The sequence below is a fragment of the Saccostrea echinata genome, unplaced genomic scaffold (genome assembly GCF_033153115.1).
Source record: "Saccostrea echinata isolate AGI-Se365-2 ecotype Australia unplaced genomic scaffold, CSIRO_AGI_Sech_v1 ptg000006l, whole genome shotgun sequence".
In the NCBI taxonomy this organism is placed as follows: Eukaryota; Metazoa; Mollusca; class Bivalvia; order Ostreida; family Ostreidae; genus Saccostrea; species Saccostrea echinata.
The window spans coordinates 13,668,981-13,689,405 of record NW_026889755.1 but is presented as its reverse complement, the minus strand read 5'-3'; positions in this window follow the sequence as shown (position 1 = coordinate 13,689,405).

Genomic DNA, 20,425 nt, shown 5'->3' with positions numbered 1-20,425 from the left:
ATCGGTATTTAATACTATTTATTTAAAAGAGATTGAGATTTGTAACATACAATTTGGTGCTATTTTTCAGAAATCTAAACAGAAAGTACTTAAATTCATTCACTTCAAAGGAAACACGGGGCCAATATTAACCAAAATTAGTACAAAGCATCCTTGGGCTAAGGGGAGTTTCAATTGTTAAAAGGGCCAAGCCCCCTTCCAAGGAGAGATAATCAATAAAATACAAAAATAGGGTGGGATCATAAAAAAAACTTCTCAAGAACTACTGGGACAGAAAAGCTTAAACGTATGTGGAAGCATCCAGGGGTAGTGTAGATTCTAAATTGTTCAAATCATGACCCCTTGGGCTAGGTTGGGGCAACAATAAGTATTGCAAGAGGGAAATCACATAAAGAACAACAGGGCCAGTTACTCAGGTGAGCGTTTTGGTCAATGGGCCTCTTATTTTTAATTAATTACTTTCCCAATCAATAACATTCTCATTTTTTCAAGATAGATGCATTTTAAGAAGAGCTGGAGCTAAAACGGATGCGACCACAGAGAAAGATCTGTGAGAAATGCAGAAAATACCAACGACGGGTTAACCTGTTACCTTTAGCAGAAGTCTCTGATGATACTGTAGCTCTACTGGTTGTACTAATAATTGTTTGTTTGTATGTTGTTTAACGTCCCTCTCGAGAATTTTTCACTCATATGGAGACGCCACCATTTGCCTGTGGAGAGCTGCAAATTTTGTCCTATACTCGGCACATACGGCCATTGCGCAGTGAGGGGTCTTTTTCGTGCCAGCACCTACTGCGACACGGGACCTCGGTTTAATACGGTCTCATCCGAAGGACCGGTCTGCACGTCCCACAGTGGGATTCAGACCCGCGACGTAAGGATCAACTCCTTACTTCGCGACTCTAGAGCAGGCGCTCTAACCACTGCGCCACGCGGGCGACGGTTGTACTAATAAAGGAAGATAAAAGTAGCACTTGGACTTGAAACTTTGAAAAAGCAATAAATAGAATAATGATCCTTGGTTTAGTCTGTTTTTGTGGCTTATAGCAATCAGAATAAAACTGTAGGAGGAGTAGCATTTAAAAATTCCAGGTAAATTTACAGAAATTTCGATTTAAGTAACCATGATAACATTCAACAAAATCAAAAAGCAATTTTGTGTATGCTGAAATCAGACAAAACATGTAGGAGGAGAAGCGTTTTGAAAGTATTTCAAAAACAATCTATTTATAGTAACCATGGCAACATCGTTCATCAAAATCCAAAGCTGGTAAAGAGAATTATGTATCTTAGTGAAGTCTACTTGTGTGTCAAGTTATACTAAACTCGGACCAAAACTGTAAGGGGAAAAGCATTTTGAAAGTATTTAAATGAAATTTCTATTTTTAATAACAATGGCAACACCGTTCATCGAAATCAAAGACGGATAAAGAGAATTATGTATCTTTGTGTACACTACTTGTTTGCCAAGTTATATTGAAATAGATTAAAACTGTAGGAGGAGTAGCATTTTGAATGTATTTCACAGAAATTTCTATTTTTAGTAACCAAGGCAACGTCTTTCATTGAAATCAAAAACCGATATACAGATTTATGCATCTTAGTATAGTGTAGGAGGTAGCATTTTGAAAGTATTTCAAGGAAAATTACTATTTTTAGTAACCATGGCAACACAGTTCATTAAATCTAAAACCGATACTAAGACTTTTGTGTCATAGTGTAGTCTACTTGTGTGCCAAGTTATTTTAAAATCAGACCAAAACAGTAGGAGGAGTAGCGTTTTGAAAAATTGTTTACAGACGGACAGAAACAACCATTGCCTTGTTTATATAATATGGTTGAGAGAAAAGGTACGTGTGATTCTACGCAAAGCGCAAAATTTCTGTTAAGATACTGTTATGGCTTTGTACTCTTATTATCTCTTCGTCGTAAAATAATTTGGCAATCAAGATTTAATATCTTTGAACAGACATCTTAGAGATAAGCTTCAAGTAGTAGGCACCTATTTTAAAAATTTTGGATTAGAATGTATTTTTTAATATTTTAATTTTTCAAAATCAGATCATTCAGATTTTTTACCCGAACGTTTATATGTATTAGACTTTCTAAATATTCAACCTCAAGGATCATTAAAAGACCTGGTCAGGAATAATTTTATCAAATTTTTACTCGATTTCTGTAACATACTGATCTATTTAATCTAACTGGTCGTATGGGAAATGATACGGGTACTGGTAAAACTACATGTAAATGTATTAGTGTCATAAATTATTGCATAGGTAATACTGAATTTTTTACTGTTGTTAAAAATGTTGAAGTTATGATTTCTCAAATGTATACTCTGATTGTCACAATCCCATTAAAATGTTAAATAAAAATTATCGTGATATCTTTTTCACAAAAAATATGAAGACACGGGTTCAGGATTTAAATGTGTTATATGTTTTGTGCATTTTCAACATATAAAAGAAGAATATATTTTTTGACCTCCAGTAAGCAGCATCCAGTGAAAATAATGAGCAGAGAAGAACGCATTAAAGGAGTTAAGATTGTGCTAGCCTGTTGGTCTGCAGAAGTCGCAAAGAGCATGTTATTTCTTTCTCATGCAACAGTGATTCATTTTGAAAATGGTTATCATGGGTCCAAAGGACCCTTCTTAATGACAACAATGAGTCCCCTGCCAAAATCAATGCGTCCAAATCCAAGGGGACCGTATATTAGATGTTACAGAGGAAATTCTGGTGAAATAAAAAAAAGTGTATTGCACGAAAGTGCAAATGTTTTATTGTAGCTGTGAGTGATTTATACTTTTACTATCAATTGTCCAAGTAAGAGTACATGATTTTGTGTCATAAAAATAATATATTGTCCACTGTGCACTTTGGTTCTATTTTTAGATCGTACATACGATCTCACACATTGTATCAGTCATAAAATGCACAAAAGCAGAAAGAGGTATAAACCAGGTCCAGTTTAATAATCTATAAATAAGGAAAAAAGTTTTCTGTGCAATTCCATTTATATCATCTTTTTTTTAAATTCATTATCATAAACTACATTTTTAGCGATCAGTAATAACATTTTTTAATCAAGAAAGATGCATTTAAAGAAGAACTGGAGGTTGAACGGATGCGACCACAGACAAAGGTCATTCAAATAAAGCAGGAAGAATACAAACGGCTTACTACTGTCATCTTTCAGAAATAAACAATGACCTTGACTTTTGACGTTCGTGAGAAAACTAATCGTACATTCCCAGTCAAACGAAAAGCGCTACATTTCTGTAAAGATACCTCTATTATTTCGGAGAATCAGTCATTATTCTTTCGTCGTAAAATACTCGGCAATTAAAATTTAATAACTTTGAATACATTAAAACATTTTCGAGATAAACAATATGTTTTTATTTACCTACTTTTACAAGTATTTATTAAAACTAGTGTACCCCTGGCTTGTATTGTTTAAGAAAAAGTCGATCACGGTACTGTAGTAATAGGGCGTTAGAATGCGTGATCGGGAGGCCCGAATTCGAGTTCGCCGCGTCAGACGTAAACCTGGAAAAAGACTGCTCCTACGCCAAATGCCGGCATCTAGAAAAAGTCGTAGTTCTTTCCGTACGTAGAGACCGAGGGCCCTTGTCACGGTAGATGTTGGCACGATGAAGAACGCTCACTACTCAGTGTCCCCGAGTGCCGAGTATATAGGTCGTAACGGTAATTGGTGACGTCTCTTTCTGAGTGGAAAACTCTAATTGGACGTACAATTACAATCAATCAATTTAAAAAACTATTTTCTCTCTAAGGCATGAGTAAAATTCTTCATAATTTCCAACTTTCTATTAGAGATGATTTAAGTATCAGTGTATTATATGAATAATTACCGTTTAGTAAAACTGAAGGAATGTTTCTTGCTTGCTTTTAATTAAAAGAGAAATGCTATTCCGGACAGTATGTATTATATTTTAAGTAAAAATAAACAGCTTATCAGAAGTAAAAGGGACAAAGAGTCGTATATAGTCAAGATGACATCATTTGATTTTCCAAACCCACCCAAAATGTCATTATGTATGTCACAGTCAAGGGGGTCTCTTTTTTGAAATATTGACAATTTATTTTTTCTTTATGGTTGTGGTAAAATTTTGTTGTCAGACTGATTTGCAAAAAATAAAGAGAAAATTAAATATTTCAACATTTAAACAAAACTTACCGATTGAGAACGAGTACTTGCAGTCGTTGGATCATCAATAAGGAGTCCAGGTGCTGTAATGCAAATTCCAAGGGAGTAGTGGGTATTTGTAGTTGGGCACCAAACATCACAGGTGGTGAAAAATCAAGTCTCAACCGAGACTCGAACCCAGGGCCTCTAGCGTACCGTGCCAGCGCTCTAACCACTGAGCTATTGAGACCCGATATATTGACTGACTTTCACACACCTGTGAACCTGCTGACATAACCATTTAAACAGCTTTGAGATCATAACCCACATTTGTCTCTTCAAGAAATAATATGTCATATCCAAACAATTCCGACAAGAAAAAAATCATCTTCCAATTTATTTTCTTCTACGGTAATTATGGTAATTAGATTCCTAATATTCCAGAAACAACTTTAACTTCATTAAAGGAATGCATGTTAACTTAGCATGCATATACAAACTGAATCAACCTTTAAATCTGTCTAGGTAACTAGTGTTGTTTATACCTCAGTAAGACAGTTATTATAGTTTAACGCCCATGTTTGGGATGGGTTGGTTTGGTCTTTTTTTTTTTATCTGCGATGGTAGGTGTTCCAATCATTTCGTCACTCATAGTCACGGTAGTTGCTGTATCTAGGGTTATGGTTATTATTGGTGTTCCAGTGGTTTTAGTTTCAATAATTACGGTATTTGGTGTTCCATTCGCTAACCTTAGCGTTATTGTTTCTCTGTATGTGTAATTGGTGAATTTCTAGCGCTGAAAACACTGTATTCTTCAGGTTTGCAGCCAGTCTTGCTGTGCCTTCATTTGGCAGATGATATCCATCCTGTTCCAATAAATTAGTTTTAGCGTAAGTGTCGCCTAATTAATCGGCTTTAGAGTTTACACGTTCTTTAATATGTGTAAAATACAGATTGTAAAATGTTTAACAAGTACCTCCTTGGATATTAACATTTGCGTGTCGTAGAAAAGTTAAACTTGTCCAGTCTCGCATAGACTCGGCTATCAGGTTCATGCTGTATGGAACCAGTTTTCGAGACAAGTTATCTTCAACATTTCGTACGGGAACAACGAGCACATGGCTGACACGTCGTCATGTTAGCCCACCAATGGTGCAAAAAATATAAACTAATCTTACTTATAGACAGCAACTGCGAGTAAAATATTCCCATATTCATTCAACAGTTCAATAAAGCAGCTAAACATACTAAAACCATTTCCTAACTTTCGGAGAGGAAATATTCTGGTTCCGAATGGAAAATCTATCTTCCGATTTTCGCCGGAAACACTGTAAACAATAATGGTTATTCATTAAAAGGGGGGAGCATTGTTGTATTGTGGGGTGCCGCGTTCCTAACTCCAAATCAAGCAATAACCGCAGGGGGAATAGCTATTTTTCTTTTCCAACTAATGACAAAGATTGGAGATCCAATTAATTACAGTAGTTAACAGATCGGATCCATCTACTCCTTTCGTAATGAGATTGTGATGAATATTCATATCGGATCCAAAACGAGGCTAGCGTTGGTAGAAACTATGGCGGTCGAAGTGAAAGTGAAAACGTCAACTCGTGATTTATCTATCGTACCTGCGATTACCTTCAGTTTTGTCCAGGAAATTGTAGGAAAATGTAAAAGTGATGTACGAAAGAACTTACCAAAGGATATAAGTATTTCAGTGAGAAATACTTTACAGACATCAGAGGTAACTACATATCATTGAGATGGTGGCCATCTCAAAGGGCCCCCCTTTCAGCAACGAACATGAAAATGTAAGGTAGTTGAAAAGGGTTTATTTTGAAGAGGAACATTTGTGTACTATTAAGGGATGTGTTGTTTGAGTGTAAAGGACTTGTATGTCATCCTTGTTTTAATAAAAAATGGCACGAAAATCACGAGTGCTCCATACCTTCAAAAAAAAAAACAAAAACAAACTAGAAATATGTCTATAGGACATGAATGCCCCGCAGAGGGTATATTAGTAATGCAACATTTTAAGACAAATTGAGAAAAGTGAGGTCAAGGTCAAAGGAAAGGTCAAGGTGTAAAAAAATATTGATGCAGTTGAATAGCTTACATAAGTATGTATTAGCATTTGAAGTTTGATAAAAATATTATGAATGGTTTCTTTAAAACTGAGCTAAACACTAATTTAAGAAAAGTGAGGTCAAGGTCAAAGGAAAGGTCAAGGTAAAAAATATTGATACAGTTGAATAGCTCTCATCAGTATGTATCAGCATATGAAGTTTGATAACACTACCTTGAATGGTATCTTTAAAACTGAGCAAAACACTAATTTAAGAAAAGTGAGGTCAAGGTCAAAGGAAAGGTCAAGGTAAAAAATATTGATACAGTTGAATAGCTCTCAACAGTATGTATCAGCATATGAAGTTTATTAAAAATATCTTGAATTGTTTCATTAAAACTGAGCTAAACACTAATTTAAGAAAAGTAAGGTCAAGGTCAAAATGTTGATGCAGTTGAATAGCTTACATCAGTATGTATCAACATATGAAGTTTGATTAAACTATCTTGATTGGTATCCTTAAAACTCAGCTAAACACTAATTTAAGAAAAATGAGGTCAAAGGAAAGGTCAAGGTCAAACAATGTTGATGCAGTTGCATAGCTCTCATCAATATCTATCAGCATATGAAGTTTGATAAAAATATCTTGGATAGTTTCTTTGAAACTGAGCTTTGAACAGAGCTAAACGCAAAGTGTGACGGAAGGACAGACGGAAGACGGACATGACAAACACTATATGCCCCGGCCATATTCATGGCGGGGCATAAAAACGGCACAAAAATCACGAATGTTGCATATCCTCTATGAAAATTGTTGCATATCCTCTATCAAAATATGGAAGGAAGATCACAAATGTTCCGTACCCTAAGTCAATTGGTAAAGTTTGAGGCTGACTGGACTTAAGGGAAAGAAATTAAGCACCGGACAAAGATTTTAAACAGAGAGGCTATTTTTGACCCCGACCCTTGACCTAGAAACTTCATTCACTGCACATCCATTGACCAGTGGCACACTGTAAGTGAAGTATGAGCCACATTGGACCTTGGGGAGAGAAGATATGCTCCGTAAGAGGATTTTTAGCTCTACTGGTCAGAGACCAGAAGAGCTTATGCGATAGTAAGGTGTCCGGCGTCCGTCCGTCTGTCTGTAAACAATTTTTCAAAATGCTACTCCTCCTACAGTTTTGGTCTGATTTCAATATAACATGGCACACAAGTAGACTACACTAAGATACATAATTTAGTGCATCGGTTTTTGATTTTAATGAACGGTGTTGCCATGGTTACTAAAAATAGAAATTTCTGTGAAATTCCTTTAAAACACTACTCCTCCTACAGTTTTGGTCTGATTTCAATATAACTTGGCGCACAAGTAGACTACACTAAGATACATAATTTAGTGCATCGGTTTTTGATTTGGATGAACGGTGTTGCCATGGTTACTAAAAATAGAAATTTCTGTGAAATTCCTTTAAAACGCTACTCCTCCTACAGTTTTGGTCTGATTTCAATAAAACTTGGCACACAAGTAGACTACACTAAGATACATAATTTAGTGCATCGGTTTTTAATTTCGATGAGCAGTATTTCCATGGTTACTGAAAATAGAAATTTCTGTGAAATTCCTTTAAAACGCTACTCCTCCTACAGTTTTCATCTGATTTCAATATAACTTGTCACACAAGTAGACTACACTAAGATACATAATTCAGAGCATCAGTTTTTGATTTGGATGAACGATGTTGCCATGGTTACTAAAAATAGAAATTTCTGTGAATTTCTTTTAAAACGCTACTCCTCCTACAGTTTTGATCTGATTTCAATTTAACTTGGCACACAAGTAGACTATATTAAGATACATAATTCTATTTATTGCTGCATGTTTGAAAGTTTCAACTCCAAGTGCTACTTTTTCTTTGTTATATGTATATGTACAGACCAGTAGAGCTACAGTCTCATCAGAGACTTCTGGTTCATATAATTCTGCTATGACCTTAACCTTAGACCTAGAATGAGTAGGTTAGACTGTTGACTGCATGGCAAATATATATATACAAATAGTTAAAAGCCTTGCTGCCATGCAGTCAACAGTCTAGCCTACTCATGATAATGAGGTCATATCGTGTTGAAATACCTGTATACGTAGGTGCGTCGTGATAAAATGGAAACTTTGAAAATTATTAAATATAATTATTAAATATTATTAATTACATTAATTAGTCAAGTGACGCTACGCTACCTTGATGCAGGTGTTTCGTGATAAAGCAGAATTTTTAAAAATGAATATATTGACGGCTTCAATGTGAAAAGGTCTTGTATGTTACAAATATCAAGGGTTTCATAGCACGTCCTAAAATTGTACTGACATTTGACAAGCCGTCTTTTTGAAATGATAAAATATTTGACAAATTACATTTCCCTGGGGTATAAATATGAGGGGTAAACTTAACTCCCCAATCCATTCCTCACTTCACTCGACTATTGAGTTGTTCAACTTGGACGCTCTAGAAATGACTGACGAATACACTGAGTTTCTGTAAGTTCTAATTAATTTATGATATATTGATACATTAATTGAAAAGATAAGGGAAAAGATTGAATACTTAATATTACCGAATTCATTACAACTTTAACTGCGCACAATTAAAATTACTATATTTCTTAAAATAAAACAAGAAAGGAAGATGAATTATCTGCAGTTATTATTTATTTCCACAAAATCATTCAATTAAAATTACATACAAAAACAATTTTAATTCGTTTTTTTCCTTTTGATTTTGCTGTCGTGCCTTGCCTTGTCCCTAATATGATTTTTTTTTAAACTTTAAAGAATATAATTTCGGGTAAATTTATATTATCACAGTGACGCAACAAAATCCAGGGATTCATTTGCAGACTTTGAGAAAAAGTGGTTAGAAATGGGAGAGGAGTTGGAAAGGGCAGCATTTCCACCTCCGTAAGAAATTTTGTTAAATGTTAATTAAAAAAACCCTGGTCAAATCAGTTTTTCATATTTAAAACAAGCGTTATCGCTCTTTTATTGATATGTCATTTAAGTAAAAGGCAAGTTTTTTTTTCCTTTAAAAAGATAAATGTTGCAAGTATTTTATTTTACAATTTTTTTCTTTCTCTCTTTATTATCCCATCCTCTCCTTCTCAAAGCTACCATACCACAATAAGAACGACATCTGTTGTCAGCGGCGAAAATTCTTCAAACGAGCCATTTCGAAGGCAAAGATTAGTTTTCTGTGTATCATAAATATTACCAAAATATTTACGTTGATTGTAATACGTGTATGTATAATCACATTGTTAACTTTCTTAACTGTTGACTGATTTTTATGTGGTTAAACCAAGTAAGTAATTATCTTTTACACTTCAAACAAAAGAAAAAAAACAGGTTTGAATAATTTCGGTAAAATTAGTTTAACACAGTAGACATTATAAGTGTCCCCCCCTCTTATTAGACCCCTAAGTCCTACACCGGAAATCCAGGCTAATTGTAGCTTTACTCCGGTTGTCTGTTACTCGGCGGCCCAAGATTCAAACTGACCACCAACATTAAATTCAAGCCATGGATTCTAATTGGTCATCAACACTAGAGATTGGCGAGAAACCCTTGACCCTCCTAAATGTAGAGGAGAAAGAGTGACCTAGGATATAAAACAAATGACAATAGTTGTAAACTATTTGGAGGACAAGCAAGCGCCACCAAAGAAAAGAGTTAAGTTCACAACTTTGTGACTCATTTGTTAACCAGTGCACAAGTCATCCTGACTGTAGACTTGCCTGTTCTCTGTACCCCTTACTGCTATCAAGTATTAAAATATGTCAACTACTTCTGCACTTAAACTTATAAACTCCTTTCTTAAATCAAATGACCGTTCACGGTAGCTCAGTCGGTAGAGCGCTCGCTTCGTGATCGGGAGGCCGTGAGTTCGAATCTCGGCCGCGACTGACCTAAGTCGATAAAAAAATGGGTAGCAACTGTTCCTTCGCCATGCGCTCGACACTTTGAAGTGAAAGTTGCGGGTCCTTCGGATGAGACCTTAAAAGCCGTGGCCCCGTGTCACGGCAGGCGTTGGCACGATAAAGATCCCTCACTGCTCAATGGCCCTGAGTGCCGAGTAAAGGTCAAAATTTGAAGCCCTTCACCGGTATATGTTGACGTCTCTATATGAGTGAAAAATTCTCGAATGGGACGTAAAACAACATACAATCAATCAATCAATCTTAAATCAAATGACATGCCGTCTTACTTAAATTCTCACTATTTTTTTTTAATTTTCTTTGTAACAACCGATTTCGAAGAATGTAAGGCAATCTTTATCATCATCAACTCAACAGTCTACTTCTTTTACGACTATTTCAAGGTATAAATTTTCTTTTTACTTAAGTCCTAAAACACATCAATTACAAAGAGTTCCTTTGATTTCTTAAATATTATCATCATGTCGACATCAACGTAATTTTTTTTTTTGATTCTTATATAGATCTCCTTCATCTGTTTCCTCTAAGATCTACTTCAACAGAAATAACATCTCCTTCTCATAAGCATTTTACATTTAGAATTTTCCCGCTTTAATTTAAACATTCATTTCAGTTTGTAATCTATTATTTTGACTTCTCCACTTTCATTTCTTTTTTTCACAGACTGATGATTATGGACTACTTGATGTAGACCTAGGTTCTGATAATTTGATTCTGTATAATATGCCAAGAGAACTTATATCAAGGAAAAGTATTCAACGAAATTTAAATAAGAAGATATTACTAAAGATCTCAAAAATTAAACATTTTGCAAGAGGACCTTAAAGAAAAATGCATAGAACTAAATTTTAAATTATAACTGTTATAAAAAAAAAACAATACCCCTACTTTTAAATGGCTGTTGTTTTCGATGATTGGAATAAGTAATTAATCTTCCTTTTTTCCTGTTTAACACAATGCGGGGACTTCTTTGTATATTAAATCCGAACCTTGTCCGGGAAGAAAGAAGAGTTGTAGATGTGCAAGATAAACGTTCACAAATGTTTGGTGCCATGTTACGAAACTCTACGAAAAATCTAAGGTCCGAAAGTGACTTCATTCCTGTCATCATACACTCGGAATCTCCGATCTCACCTATTATTGGACCTTTGCGGAAAATCGGATATATGACACCACAGGTCATTCTGGATCATACTAACCACATTCTGGCCAGTCATGAAGCCTTTGGAATGAAAGTTTTTATTTAGATATTGATACGGAGCAGGTGCATATCGGTAAGTGTTTTTTCCTCTCCAATACCTAGAAAAGAAAGATAACTATAGTTACTTTTTTTGGTAACTCACATTTTATTGATTTAAATGTGAACGCGGACGATCAATACAGCAACTTAATGGGCCTAACACTTCAACTAGGACAAAAAGGTCTATTGTCGCCATTAATAAACAGGACAATACCTGCTATAACTATGGTATTTGACAAAGCCAATCAAGTCAGTACAACGGAATAGCATTTATTCATCGAGGGTGATGACGAGTGAAGTATGCAAAAGTTATTTTGGAAGTATATAAAAAGGTTCCTCAATGGTATTTTTTTTTTTAAAAAATGCGTCATCAACAGGATCCTGTACACCGACAGACTAAACTCAATACAGAACTCAGTAGGCTAGTCGGGGTACCTACAGATCGCCCACCAGCCGTTTCGGATATTAATTTCTGGATGTTGATATTTTAGTGATAAGGGCTGTAGGAGGAAATAAATTTATCAAAACCCCTCTCAAAGATAGTGGAAAACAGCGTCTCTGTTTATATTTATCAGATATAGAGGAATACAGATATATAAAAATACCGGAACCAAAAGTCCCCCATTTCGATGCTTTTGTTAATATTTGTTTCTTTGTTTTTTGGCAAATCAACGTTTTGCTCGCATTGTTTAATTCTGTATAAAAAAAATTACACCGAAACGAATCATCGTTTTGTGTATGCAAAAGAAAAGTGTACACGTTCAAGCGTGGAATTGAGTTGCAAATTAAGCCATATGACTTGTAGGTCGCACTCTTGTCATAGATGTCATTTAGTTCCGCAAGGTAAACTAAAGGAATCGTCGATTACCAGGTAAGGGAAGCGTGTTTCATGTCAGAAAGTGATAGATCTAAAGGTGCTTGATCCCGAACGAAACGTTTGTGGTGAGTGGTTGTGTAAAAGCTAGAGTACGTTCAGATGACCATCTGTGTTTCATACGCCCAAAAGATACTTATCAACTGCTTACAGTATCTTCATCACGAGTTAAAAGTATATCCTATTGAATATTAAGAGCTCATTTCAATGTGCAAGAAGAATCAAAGTTGCGATTGAGCTCATCTTTGTTTCACCGGAAGAATGATTGAAGGATCGTTTCAAAGTATGCTTCTCTCTTCTTGTGGTACCTCGTTGTCGCAAAAAAGTAAGGGCAAATAATTGTTTCCAATCCAAACTCTCATTTATTATTGGATTATTGTGAAACAGTGCTAAACATAATTTAAATACCAGTGTTACACAGGGCTTACCTCCACACAGACTTCCTTATCTGTTCCTGATTGTAATGTTTATACTTTTAAATTGAATCTGTCAATCTATAATTAACAATTACAAGCCAGCATCAGAATGTTTATGTTTAATCTAGCACTGCTCTCTAATGTTATCAATTCTCACAGTAAACTTCCTCTCCCTAGAATCATCTGTATTGGTATTTTCTAAGCCTTTTAAGTTTTTATAGGCCTGTACATTTTTTAAAAATATGTTTTTTTTTGTTTTTTTTTTGGCAGTTGAATAATAAATAATCATTCTTTGCATCATTATGAAACAGCAATAGTGGCGAAGGTTCAAAATTCTGCCAACGTTTCCCTTGATACCGGAACCTTGGTTTTCAAGAAAATATCTAAAAAGTGGTTTCCTGTTTCCATTTCCAAAATTAACACACTACACTAGGCTGAGCTACATATGTTTAACAGTATAAATACAAGGCTGCTACTCAAAGTTATTCACTAATGCTACTTAAAATGGGACCTTTTAAAAAATCAGAAAAAGCCCCCCCCCCCCCAAAAAAAAAAAATAACGAATTTCAATTTCCTGCTCAGGTTCACCTAATAGCTGCAAGATCAAAACTGCAGGATTAGAAATTCTGATGTTGGTTATACATATTCATTCAAGTCAGTTGTACGTTCTACACCACAAACACTTAAAATATATACAACCGGAGGATGTTGAATATCGAATATCCATTTCTGCTGCAGATATACCCCCCTGTTTGTAGATGTTTATATTTTGGATGTATTTAAAAATGGCGGAGGGTCAATTATAGATTTATGACGCAAGATTATGCAATTCATAAAATGACATCTGAGCATGCGCCAACTATCAGTGTAGGTGTTTTTAGTAAAGTGGGGCGTTTTCAGCAAGGTCTGCAAACTCTACCAGTGGGCGTTTTTTTAGCATGATTGTGCAAATTCATTAGATGAAATTTGAGCATGCGCATTTCAAAAAATTATAGATACCATTCAGTACGTGCGCACTTATTATCTTTATAAAAAAAGTTTTTTAACTGTTAAAAATATCAATCTGTAAAAATGGGAAGACAAGTATTAATCGCCAAGAAATACGACGACTACGATACTTCAATTATAAGTATCCGTCACTATGAAGATTGGGACGCTGAGCTTAATTATGAACAGCGTCCTCCTGGCAGGATAATTTTGAGAGATGGGGAGTACGTTTTTGAATTTTTCCATGAAGAAAAAGAAGCTAAAGAAGACACAAAAGAAGAAGATGAAGAGAAGACAAAGAAGAGACCAGAGAAAATTTAATGGTTCCATGAACCAAAACCCAACGGCCGTTTTCACGGCCACCTAAGTTTTCACGAAAAAGTACCTTCTGATACAGAAGAAAGAAACGAAAAAAAAAATTAAAAATTCATAAATAATGAAAATTATAAAAATGGTGGTAATTTCTGGTTTTATCAGAATACGAAAATAGATTTATGACACAAGGTTATGCAATACGTTTATATTAAAATTCATATATATTACCTCTACACTATAAATATCATGAACAATATGATTTTTACGGCTATAAAGAAAAGATGCTGTCTGCTGACAACTCTTTACAAAATACTAGCATATCTGTTAAAAATTATTTATTTAGAGGTGATCCAATAAGTGTGGTGAGACAGTTCGCAAAATGAAATGGGGATATTGATACTGACAGATACAATTAATTGTACTTGTATATCTAATTATGAACTGTTTACCAATGATTTGACAGGTTTATAGATGTTTAGTGGTCAGAAATTGGGTATTAAGACCACTGAATCAGCGAGGATGGAGACAGGCACTGTAAGGAGGGAGAAGCTAAAGGAGGTAAGAACTGAGGTGTTGAATTATTTAAAATTATTAAATGATGTCTACATTTAAATGTATTAAAATTTGATGTATTTTATTAAAAAAAAAGAGATTATAATCCTACTATCTAATGAATCTCTCAAGGTATATCTTTTGAATCTCTCAAGGTATATCTTCGGTTAAATATATTTTCAAATATTTTTCTTCTGTATTGTACCTTGAGGTCCATGTAGTCTGCACTTTTCATAACTTTATTACAAATGGCTGACACTGAAGGAACTTTAAAGAGACATGAAGAAACCTCCTCTTATTATTATTTACGAACTTCAGACTTTGTTCTCAATATGTGTGAACGATCTTCGGTTAATGTAAATTTCCAAATAAGCAACCCTAGCAATTTTACAGGTATCTAACATAAACTCAACCACACCCAATATGCAAACAAGTAATGTTGATGTGGATGCGAGGTACACATATATTGACGCAGATGGGAAAACAATGATCATTCTTGTTAGTAAGTATATATGTATATAAGTTAATGCAACAAGGATGTAATTAATTTAGATCAGTTTTATTACGCACTAACAGAACTTATACTAGGGTGGATATGTAAAGTTTTTTGCACCCCGCTTGCAGTATCACCGCCTATTTTTCTTCCCTATTCTGAACTTTGAGCGACTTGCTGATTTCCATGACATCAAACATGCAAAAAATTGAGACAGAGTTTTCTGTCGATGGAGTATCCTCGAAATTTTCATTGAAGGAAAGTGAGAGTTATCGACGCGGGCATTACGAAGGTGTATTTGCATAAGGTACAATGTAAGAGTCTCTCGCTCTCTTTCTCTCTCGTTGTAAAATTCAAATATGTATTTAAAAGGATATTAGCTTAAAATGTCTTTATTTTTTCGTTTATTTTGATATATTTCAAGAGACAAAGATTAAATATTACAGAAGACATTCAAGCCAGAACGGATCTATTGAAAAACCTTTCAGAACCACCTAGTCCGACGATGGAATAATCGAACGTTGTACGTGTGTGTGAAATCGTCACCACCCCTTAATCCTATTTTTTAAAAGAAAAACAATCTGTTGAATTTTTTTTTTTAAAAAATCACTGCTCAGATTCCGACTCTTTCGCCCAAGAAGAGGAAAAAAATGAAAAGAGCAATTACAATCGATAGTGAGGACGATGATCTTTAGATCTAATGAAGCATTGGGAGATTACACGGTTGAAGTTTATAAGTGTATGCAGTCTTTGGCAAATTTTCTTTACTTAATAATATAAAGAAAATTTACCAAGTTAATCTGTAAGGTCATTTTTAAAGATTATTTGTAACTACAGATCGTCCACTAGCCGTTTAGGATATAAATACATTTGAAGAATATCTGTATGTTGATATTTTAGTGATAAGGGCTGCAGGCGGAAATTAACTTATAAAAGCCCCCTCGATCATAGTTTGAAACGTCTCTATTTTTATTTATCAGATATAGAGGATTAAAATACTGGAACCAAAAGTCCCAATTGCTATGCATTTGTTAATATTTGTAGGTGTTTTTGGCAAGGCGTTTTGCTCGCATTGTTTAATTCCGTATAAAAAATTTACACCAATGCCAAACATCGTGCCATCTGTATAAAAGAAAAAGAGTGTTGACCTTCAAGCGTGGAATGAGTTGCAAATTATGCCATACGATTTGTATACCGTCATGGTAGCTCAGTCGTTAGAGCACTCGCTCCGTTTAGACTGACTGATCTCTATACCCCTTACTACTATCCAATAATTCATATAAGTCAACTGCAACTGCACTTCAACTTATTAACTCCTTTCTTAAATCACTAGATGAAATCCCGTGCAAGCGCGGGGAAAATTGATTTTTCACTGCTAACATAACTATTCCTAAAAATATCTTCCAGTTAATTTTTACCGACAGTTAATTACAGGCTCATAGCATGAAGAATTACTTCAAAATCCCACACTTATAGTTTAGGAACAGAGGTAAAGATAAGTATAAGATATACACACCTTTTTTACCTTAAAAATATCAAAATCATTAATTGACGTTTCATATGACATGCCGTCTTCCTTACATTCTCACATTTTTTTTATTTTCCTTGTAACAACTGATTACGAAAATGTAAGGGAATCTTTATCATCATCTACTTCACAGAGTATTTCTTTTTTGGCTATTTCAAAGTATAACTTTTCTTCTTACTTAAGTCTTAAAACACGTCAATTACAACGAGTTGTTTGTTTTCTTAAATATTATCACCATGTCGACATCAATTTTGTTTTATTGAATTCTATGTATATATATCCTTCATCTGTTTCCTCTAGATCTACTTCACCTGAAATAACCTCCTTCTCAGAGGTATTTTAAATTTAGAATTCTCCCTCTTTAATTTATACATTCATTTAAAATTTTAATTTATTATTATGACTTCTTCACTTTCAGTCCATATTTTTCACAGACTGATGATGATGGAATACTTGATGTAGATGTAGGTCCTGACAACTTGATTCTGTTTAATATGCAGAAAGAGCAAGACCGATTGTCAAGAGAAATTTAATCAAAGAGAAGTATTCAACGAAATACAAAAATGAGGATATTACTAAAGAAATAAAAGTTTTATCTCAAAAATAAAACATTTTGCAAGAGGGTCTTAATGAAAAATGCATAGAACTAAATTTTTAATAACATGTATATCTGTTATAAAAACGCATACCCTTATACTTTTAAATGGCTGTTGTCTTCGATGGTTATTATTAGTAATTAGATCTTGTCTTTTATCCTGTTTATACAATGCGGGGACTTCATTGTATATTAAATGTGAACCTTGTCCGGGAACAAGATGAGTTATAGATGTACAAGATAAACTTTCACAAATGTTTGGTCTCATGTTACGAGAATCTAGAAAAATCCAGGGTCCGAAAGTGACATTATTCGTGTCATCATACACCTTTGATATCACCTATTTTTGTACCTTTGCGGAAAATCGGGAATGTGACACCACAAGTCATTCTGGATCATATTAACCACTTTCTGACCAGTCATTAAGCCCTAGGAATGACAGTTTTTATTTAAATATCAGTACCGTGCATGTGTCTATCGGCAAGTTTTTCTCTCTTCGTTGCCGAGAAAAGAAAGATAATTCTACTTACTAGAGTTATCGATCACAAAGTTTGCGAGATGTATATAGATGAACAAATCGACCCTTAGTGTCAATTCTGCGGAACGCGATGTCCTGAATGTGATCATTTCGATCACGAAAACGATTGCTTCAATGGTGAACTCTGCGAAGAGACCTGCGGTTTTCGCGAAGCCGTGTTTAAAGGAGAAAATAAACATAACTTCGGTCAGTGTTTTTTTTTCCGAAAAAGCATCAAAATTATACCGCGCTAGCTCATAACATGAAATGAATATGACGGGTAGCTTTTATTGGAGTATCTAGTCGAGAACAATATAATACCGCAAATCATCTATTTGGGATGAAAACTAATGTAGATACATGTCGCGAATCAATGAAGTGGCCAAATTCTCGACTCCTATGCACATTTGTAGCCTGGTATCGTTTGTTTTTTTTGCCAAAGAGATTATAGAATATGGTCAAAGTGAGTTTGATATACTTCATCAAGCCTGTTTAGCGTTTAGAGATACTCTAATGGAAATTACAGGCACCGGTGAGTTTGAACTGAATGACGATGGGAATATTGAATATTATCTTAAAGGTAACGTAGATCCCTTAAAACATATAACCATTGCCAGCATTTGCATTGCGATTTTTAAGTCTAAATTTCTGCATAAGGACTTAAAAATTTAACATAGACACCAGCAAAAAAAGGGTATGGCAGAAGCCAGGCGATGGGGTGGTGAAGTTCGCGTAAACATTCCATGAAGGGGGTTGGGGGTCAACACGCAGACATTACAAGACGAGGATTACTTTGTCGAGGAGGAGCAATTTCTCGGTAGTCCCCGTGCACAGGTTTCATAATGAAGATATCATCGAGCTCAGTATAGTAAAGCTTCAATCGAATGGCTATAATGGAAAAGGAAACAAGATTTTCCTGATTCTTATCAACTGCTAACAATATTTTCATCACGAGTTATATCCTATTGAATATTCACTGAAATAGATAGATTTTCATAGCCTTTTTTCATCAGAGATCTTGCTCATCAAAACCCAGATATTGCCAAGCGATACCCAGGTATAGCCAAGTGACACCAGAGTACAGCCCAGCGTCACAAGGTTCACCAGACATGTGGCCGGGCATACCGTAACTCCACTTCACGCATGTGAGTTAAGGATAGGTATAGGCGTATCTATGCAAATGAGCTACTAAAAATGCATAAGAGGTATATTTATCATCCAGAGAAAGTGTTGATTTATTTTCTTATGCATACTTAGTACCAGCGACATGTTATAGTCAGTACACATTATGACGTCATATTATGACGTCACTGATCCTACCTACTGGAGGTAATGAAACACATCAACAAAACAGCTTCGGCGCAAGGGATTATCCTATTTATTTTTACATAAAAATTGTATAATGCTGAGAAGAATATTCTATAGATTAATAAAACTGCTGCACAAATCCTAGGCACTTTCTCATTTGATTGGAGTTTGAGGAAAATTATACCGGACTGTACATTTTACCCTTAATCAACTTAAACTTTACAAACAGAAATTATACAACTGAGCTGTTGAAATTTGTGTAGCAATAGCGGTAAACTTTGGAATATTTTGCTTCTAAATATACCTTGTTTCAGTTAAATAAAATAGAGCATGCCCTTGCGCCGAAGCATTTTTGTTGATATCCAATATAATCTTGTGTAGTAAAGAGCAATGACGTCATAATATGACGTCATAATGTGTACTGGCTATCTCATGTCGTGGGTACCAAGTATGTATAAGACAATAAGTTTTAACTTTCTCTGTATAATAGATATAGTCCTTAGGCATTTTAATTAGATTATTTACATAGAAGTTCCAATACCTAGCCTTAACTCACCTGCGCAGGCGTCATTCATGTATACCCCAGCGTCCTTACGACGTGCTCAGTTGACATCTGAAGGCACTAAATAACCTCTAAAAGGAATTGGGTGCGCTATCAGAATTGGTCTACTCAAGTAGAGTTGGTCTCTTGCAGACATCAACGCATCTGAATTATATGCAAGATTATTTGAACAACTGAAATAACTATAACATGTGCACTTAGAGACTGTGTTCGTGTACGTGGATTTGTTATTAACTTCCATAATATAATCAAATTTTCTGGTTACGCTAGCTCAAATTGATGTGTGCTAACGTTATTCATTAATGTTTATTTTTCTTTAAAAAAGGTGTATATAGTAATTGACATTTTGATTATTTTTTTTTCAAAAAGTGTTATTGTTGAAATCATTACAGAACAAGATGTGTTTGTGAAACACTAAGCACCCGGCAGCAACAAAGTTCGAAAAAGCTATTTTTAGCATATAGGTCACAGTCAAGGTCACAAGGTCATTGACCTTAGTGTCATTTGAAAGAGCTTAATTAGTGGAGTATGCATACCAAATATGAAGTCTCTATCTCTCATGGTTTAAAAGTTATGGCGAAGGTTAAAGTTGACAACAGACAGACAAACAGACAGACAGGACAAAAACAATATGCGCCCCCGATCTATCGATCCGGGCGCATAAGCGCCCCCGATCTATCGATCCGGGCGCATAAAAATCTGGTAATATCAAGTAAGTTTTGTATAACAATATATTACTTACTGGTACAATGTGCAGATATACTAGAAAATTTCGACTTAAAATTGTACATGAAACTTATCTTACATCAAGGGTGTGTGAATAGT